Genomic DNA, 8,084 nt, shown 5'->3' with positions numbered 1-8,084 from the left:
TAATTACATAACAATTCTCCCACCTATAATCTGAACCATCAAAAACTAGGTTCTACAACCATCCATATGTACACAAAAGAATGTTCATAAAATCAGATCTCATAAATACTGGACCATAAACACAATCGTCACACTCGCAATCGGTCCATAAATAAAATCATCAAAATCCTATATACGAGCCAACTGATCTGTAGCCATTGCATCATGCTCAGAACTAGTAATCTATAGGTGATTGCTCTCTTCATCTATAAATCAAATGAAAGAGGGTAAACACTGGTAATGCTCAGTGAGGCTAGGATGGACAAGCACACGTAACCATATCCAATGCATTCTCCACACATAAAATTAGTGCTCATGATTCCATTTATTTAACTATTCAGATCCCTAATCCATTACTAAGTCTCATCACCTATGCGTATAGTGCTACGCAACGTAGGTGGCATTCCCTACCTTGTACGTTGGGGCTTAGGAATACAAGCTCGTTGCAGGCAGGAGCTAGCTGGTCCCGGTTAGAGCCTCAGTCCCCTGGTTAACCCCTAAAATGTAATCTTGTAAAATAAATATATCCACTAGGTATAGAGTACATCATATCCTGTCCACAACCATACCTGATACCAAATATCTTCTCATAAAGTGCATTGTTGATCAGGCAGCCACATATGTTGGGATTAGTCCGTATCTAACCCCCTACAAAGAAGGGGTGTAGCACTTAGGGTTGTGATATCTAACCCAGCATACTAAATGATGCACAACCAACCATCCAAAACACACAAACAAACATGGGCACCTGCACATGACCCATGTCACCTGTCTTACCTTCCTCATTTCCATTCCATCAATTCCATCATAATGCAATCATAATAATAATAAATGCATATGCACATATACAAACAATAAATGCATAATCAACAATAAGAAACACACTAAAAGAAAGGAGGTTGGAGGGGCACCCACTCACCCTGAAAATTTGACACAACTATCTCTCTTCCTGGTGCTGAATAGGTTCCCTCACAGTTATTTGAAATTCCTAAAAATCATAAATTATACACTCATTTATTAAATAAACTTGAGTTCAGTTATACCCTAATGGAGTCATTTTCTATCCTCCTATAAGCCCTACAGAACCACTTTCAAACCCACAATTCTCTGTTAAAATCTAAGGGCAAAATGGTCTCTAGAAGCCTAACCGACAGGAGACTCAGACCTGACCTGCCGGTTTGATGTCTCCCACCGGTTGTGCCTTTTGTGCAGATAATTGATTATGCCATTCTCCCTGCTGATTTACACATACATCTGTACTGGTCATTTTTTTTGCTCTATTCTTGTACTGTATTTTCACAACAGTGAACCATAACCTCAATTTCACCATTTTCTTTGCCCATCATTCATTTATTTTTAATTAATTAATTATAATTACTCATTTCAGCAAAAAAATCAGATTCTACCTCATATTCACATGATTTCATCCACAAGCACGAAATAAGATCAGATTTTCATGATCCATCCCCAATCTAAGGTTGCATGCAGGCATTTCATATTAATTTTTACATTGCATGTGAGAGATCAGTCCCCAATCAACTTGCATGCACCATTTAAGTCCTCTTGTGCCAGGCTGGGCTTGGCTGGGCTGGTTGGGCTGGTTGGCTTGGCTAAGCTTGCTGGCTGGCTGGCTGGCCTAGCTGGGCTAGCCGGCTTGGCTGGGTCGACCAGTTGGGTGGCCGGCCGGGTCGGTGTGCCTGACATACGCGCAGAAAAATGTGATTTTCTTAGAATGATTTTTAGAGATCTGTCGGTCAGATTTTGGCATATCATATATCATCGAAATCATATTTCCAAGCACTATCCATCTGTACAGTCATCTTGGCCAGATTCCTTCATATATGAAAAGTCAAAATTGGACCCCATCCCTCCCGCACAAGGATTTCTAGGGTTTCAGACCCGGGAGTGTTTCGGGGTTATCTGGATAGGTAGGGCATGAATTTTAGGGTGTTTGGGCTAGGTGATGGATTTTTCCAGGTTTCCAACGGGACTGTCCGTGTGCATGTCATATATGCATGAAGGTGCGACATGCACGTGAAAAAACATAATTTTTTGGGAATGATTGCTGGAGATCCGTCGGTCCGATTTTAGCATATCATATATCATCGGAATTGTATTTATGAGCACTATTCATCTGTATGGTCATCTTGACCAGATTCCTTTATATATAAAATGTCAAAATTAGACCTTCCTCTCCCCCGCACGGGGATTTCCAGGGTTTTGGGTAGGGGAATGTTTCCATTAGCATCTCTGTCAGTCAGAAGTCAGAAGTTGCATCCAAGATCCATATTTCATCATAGCCAGAGGAAGGCGACAAAATTGGGTGTCTACAGAAAGCCCCTCTTTGGCTGAGGCTTGTGCCAACTGCCGAAGGGCAAAGAAAAGAATGACCACATTTTGTCACCTAGAGCATGTACTGTCGTCATCTTGCTCAGTTATAACGAAGTTAAAAAATGCAACAGATAATATCTCCTACCTACTTTGAAGTTGAGGACTTACCTGGGGCTGTCAATTGTGGAAAAGAATTAACTGCTCTTCCAATCCTACAAAAAGGGTTAGTACCTTGATCTTGATTCTTTCTTAGCTGGGCTTCGCATGTGCCAGTTCAAGGAAATACGGTCTCCAGGTTGGGTCTTTCGAGCCAATCTGAACTATCTAGGACCTATGGTTATAAGAGAGAAATTCTCTGTTCTTCCAATCTTACAATAAATAAAAAACATTTGATTTTTTTATTTTCCTTAGTTGGGCTTCACATGTGCCAGGTCAGGGAATTTGGTCTTCCAGGCGGGTTCTTTCGAACCAGGCTGGGCTATCTAGTCTTCCATGCGGGTTCTTTCAAACCGAGATGGGCTATCTAATCTTCCAGGTGGGTTCTTTCTTACTAGGTTAGGCTATCTAGTCTTTCAGGCTAGTCCTTTCGAACCGGGTTAGGCTATCTGGTCTTCCAGGTGGGTTCTTTCAAACACAGATAGGGCTATCTAGTCTTCCAGGTGGGTCCTTTCGAACCGGGCTGGGCTATCTAGGACTGAGTCAATGAGATTGGGCCTCCTGGGGCTGGGTAAATGAGATTGGGCCACCTAGGGCCAGGTCAATTATGTCTCCTCTTAATTTTTCCTTGGTTCTTGATTTTTGGTTTAGAATCTGACTCTTGATGATGGCTTTTGACCCATAGGGATTTGTTCTTGCATTCACTGAAAACACAAACACATGGATATTTTCTTTCTTTTTTCTTTTTCCCTTTCCTTGTTTGTTCATTATTTTATTTCAACATCTCTATGAAAACTTACTTTTGGCACAAAAGAAAATCTCTCTTCCTCTTTATTTTGTTTGCTTGCAATGCTTAGGCACAATCAATTCCATAACTCAAGTCATACTTAGAATAATCGGGGTTACACAAGAATCCAAATACTTCCTCATTCTATTACCATGTGAATTACATGAAAAGGGGGACCACTTTCCTACCACAGACAGGATAGGTGAATAATAAGGTGGGGAGACAATTCTTGAGGTGGGTGAAAGTTCACTAACTCTTCTGGGTCTGTCTCCCCGAGCCCGTATTGTCGACTGATATATATAGGCAAATAAGAGGATGTGTGTGTCAATCCCATTAGTCTGACATAGTTGTGGCCAAGGGTCTTCATCAAAAAATCTTCTTGTGGCTTCCCTTGGCACCTCCATGGGATATCCTGCACAGTCCTTTCCTGCAAGTACTTCTTCCTATCAAATGATAAGGTCAAATTTTGGAACTTCTCTCTTATCCCGATAACAAAAAACTCCTAGTGGATTTCCCTTTAATGGGATGGTGAGCTTCAGTTTCTCTAGGAGCCAAATTTGAAAAATAGTAGGGCTTCCTTGATAATGATCTAGTCCGAATTTATGGCCATAGCTCATGTCATCAAATCCCTTGAATGTTTCTACAAGAACCGTAGGAACAATGTCACCTCCCTTCTTCAAATGTTTTTCTACCTCAATTAGAACAGATAGTACACCATGCCTGGGAGCACGGAGAACATAACGAGCTATCATGAGTGGTAGTGAGCCAAAACCCAGTTGTACTTCCGATCTCCGGTCTGAGACCTATCACAACTGTTCAAATTAGACCGAACCAGGGCATGGGTGTAACAGGCCAAGCTTCCCAAACTTATGGGAGGTGCTGTGAATATAACCTACTAATCCCCACAGTAGCATATGCCCTAAATTTGGCTTTGCGCCCTTCCATAACTCATAGGGGTCGAGGGAGCTAACTATGAAGGCACTCGGTTAAGGATATAGGCAATAGTTAGAAGAGCATCCCTCCTAAAAGATATCAGGAGATTAGCTTGTGCCATCATCGACCTAACTATATCTAAGAGTGTCTTATTTCTCCTCTCTGCTACGCCAGTGTGCTATGGAGTGTGAGAAATGGTTAACTGCCTGTGAATCCCATTTTCCTCATACAGTTCTTTAAATTGGTCAGATAGATACTTGCGTCCTCGGTCAGTGCATAGAGTTTTTAAGCTCTTTCTTGACTGTTTCTCAACCTCTGCCATAAAGTGTTTGAAGCAATCTAATGCCTCGTAGCGGTGAGCAATTAGATACACATAACCATATCATGAATAATCATCAATGAATGTGAGAAAATATGAGGCACCATGGTGTGCCTTTACATTCATAAGCCTGTAAATATCTAAGTGGACAAGTTCTAGAGGTTGGGTAGCTCAAACTATCTTTCCCAAAGGCTTTTAATGAGTCTTACCTACTAGACAGGGCTCGAACACAGGGAGGTTGACTTTAGCGAGTAAGCCTAAAAGGCCTTCTCTAGCTAACCTAGCCATCCTATCTCGCTCTATGTGTAACACCCTGAAATTTGAGGTAACTGAGTCCAAGGGTATGGCCCAGCTCATAATATGAAGTAGGTTGCTCTGCTATGAACTAAATGTTAAAATATATATATATATATATATATGTTTTCTATGTGGGGCCAACCTCTCTGTAGGCCAACTCATCATGTCTGCCCGATGCATATTGTTGAGTGTAACCCATAGTTAAGGTTAGTATTTGGTGGGGTCCATTAAAGGAAATTAAAGTTTAAATAGTTTTATGTTTTCAAAAGTAGTTTTCAAAATTAATTTTAGAAATTAAGTAATTCATTCAAACAGACCCTAAGGCATGTTTTGGCTTTGAATATAAGGGATAGGATGGTTGTGCTCTCCTCATTTGCTTGCTACCTAGTTCGGTGGAACAGCAACAAGAGAAGAAGAAGAATAAGAGGAAGAAGAAGAAGAAGGAGAAGAGAAGAAGAGAAGAAGAGGAAGGAGGAAGGAGCTACTGTCTGAATGCTCTTGCAGCCCTATGGTTCTCTGCGGCTGCAGAACAAAGAGAGATGCATGCAAGTGGGGCTGGACACAGCTGTTGTCCATCTGATGCTAAGCAACAAACTGCAATCTGGGATGATTTCTGCTAAAACATATAACCTACTGTTCCTAGTTTATTTGTAGCAATTGTACACACAGCTGAAGGCCAGAATTCATCCTTGAATTTATTTTACAGTACCTAGACTTGAATTAGGAAGGGTATTCAGCTTGGTTCCCAAGCCTACAGCCACCCAGAATTGGGAAATTTGGACTGCATGCAAGGGAACATAGCTGATTTCTGTTATAGAGAATAAATTGATATATAATTCCTGATGTAACTATAAATTTAAGGTAAGAAACTCTTCTCTAATGGCTGTAGTATGTTAGGGTTATGGTTGCATGTGTAATTGCGAGATGGAATTGAGTTCTTAAATTGGGTTTTAATTCCCTATAACTACATCCTTGGTTTCAGAGTGGGTTTAGGGACCCAATTTGACTCTGGCCCATCCTTGGGAACCCTAGATGTTAGGGCTTTTGCCATGCAACTAAAATTTTATGAAATTGGAGTTGAAATGGTAGTATGCATGCAACTGATTTTAATGTTTGAAGGTTAGACATACTGTTGCTGTATTTTACTCGGTGAATTGGGAAGAAATTGCCTAATTGTCCTCTGCGACTGATGAATTGTCCCATCTGAATTCAATTGGAACTGAAGAATGGTTCTGCCATGTATCTTGTAATTCCTCAGCCCCATATGAGTGATAAAATGGATAGGAAGGTCCCAATTGGGTGATGTGGATATGAAGGTAGTCAAGTTGGGGCTAAATTAATATAATTTTCATTCTTGGATTTTTAATGACTAAATGATTTTATTGTGGGAATTTAATTGGAGCTAAGATCAGACTTATGCTATTGTGTTCAAGTAAATTCATCTCCAATTAAATTAGTATAAGAATTGGAAATTTTCTAATTTCTAAATTATATGGATTAGGCATGTAAATTTGGAAGAAATTAGGAAGTGTATCGGAATGGAATTTTGATTTTTGTAATTGATGGTTTTAGGGGTTGTAAAATGACATTAAAGACCCTATAACACCTTCCCCATGTTTCCATGGTCAATACCCATCTGCCATGAGCAGCCCAAGCCAAGGAAACTGGCAGAACGGCCTCTGGGAGTGCAGAAATTTCTGTAAATTGTCTCACACTTGTCGGGTAAGCGGCCAGCCAGATGTCTTCCACCGGTTGGGGTGTTTTAAGCCCAATCAGCCCCTGATTTGGCTGATTAGTACCCTACCCCTTGTGGGATATGTCCCCTACCTTTTTGCCCAAATTAACCCTAAGGGCAGGGGTAGTTCGAGGGGCTTTTCCGAGACTTTAATTTAAGTTAGAATAAGGGTTGTTGAGGGTTGTTAGGTTCAGCATAGAACCTTCACACTAAGTTGTGTTAGGAGTTATAAATATTTAATATGATGGTACACAATTTATATAGGAACCTAATTTACCTAGCGAGGATACATGTGGACTGGAATTCAACGAAAAAGCATCAGATTCGGGTATCAAGTGAGTGGGTGTTTGATTTATTTTATGGAGTGTTTTGATATTTTCGGTTATGCATGCTCGTGTGGGAAGTGATGACTACCATGTTATGGATTTATTTTATTAAAATTATATATTTCACATGTTACATATTTCTACCGACTTTGATGTGATCGAAGTTTTGTGGATGTATAGTGTGTTAGTTGTGTGGTGATGGTTGTAATATTGACGATCTGAGGCACAGTGTGGCTGAGGTTCTTTCAGGTACCATGGGCTCAGAGGTTAGTGTTATAGTTGCAACCACGGATGCGTGATTGGATGCTATGGATGTTATGAATGCTATGGATGCATGTAGATGCATATGGTTAGGATCACATCCTAGTGCTATAACCCCTTGCCAATAGGGGCTAAGGTATTGGCTATTCTCACTCGGTGATAGGTCACGGAGGGCTACTATGCCTAGATATGACATTTTGTATTCTGAGAGGCATAATATGGTATGACATACTATACGCATGACTATCGGACAACATGGAAGATCGTGACGGTGTAGGACTCCGGGAGCATGGATGTCAAAGGTTACTATTAAGGGGTTGACTGGGGGGCCAAGGTTCTTTCCGGGACTAGCTAACACCTGCTTGCAGTCAGCATGTATCTCTGAGGCCTGATGTACTAGGAAAGGGTTACCACTTACACTGCTTGTAGCACTTATACTCATACATATTGAGACTTAGTAATTAGAATGGCTATTTATAATTAAAATGGATCATGTGGTTGTGCATCTGTGCAAATTACTATGAGTGTGTTGGTGTCATGATGTTGTGTGTGCTTGCATGGTCACCCCTCATTGGGCTTGTGAAGCTCACCCCTCATTGATTACTATTTTTCGATGGTGGAACTAGTGCTGAGGCAGGATGGCATTTCAGCAGCGGTTGTGAGGTTGTGTCTGCATGACAATGGGATGCTGATGGACTTCACTTCTATTATTTAGATATTCCTTTTGATGCATATATTTATGAGATGTGTAATAAGTAAAATTGTAACTTGTGGTTGGTTTCAGGCATGGAATTTGTATAATGTAATTTGTCACTTTAGTACATCACCAGTAGTAATTGTATGATTTTAATAGCGTACTTTGATTTTTGTTGTGAACTTGGTGGCATTTGTGAAATTAAA

The sequence above is a fragment of the Macadamia integrifolia genome, unplaced genomic scaffold (genome assembly GCF_013358625.1).
Source record: "Macadamia integrifolia cultivar HAES 741 unplaced genomic scaffold, SCU_Mint_v3 scaffold1167, whole genome shotgun sequence".
Classification (NCBI taxonomy): Eukaryota; Viridiplantae; Streptophyta; class Magnoliopsida; order Proteales; family Proteaceae; genus Macadamia; species Macadamia integrifolia.
Note: the sequence above shows the minus strand (reverse complement) of the source record.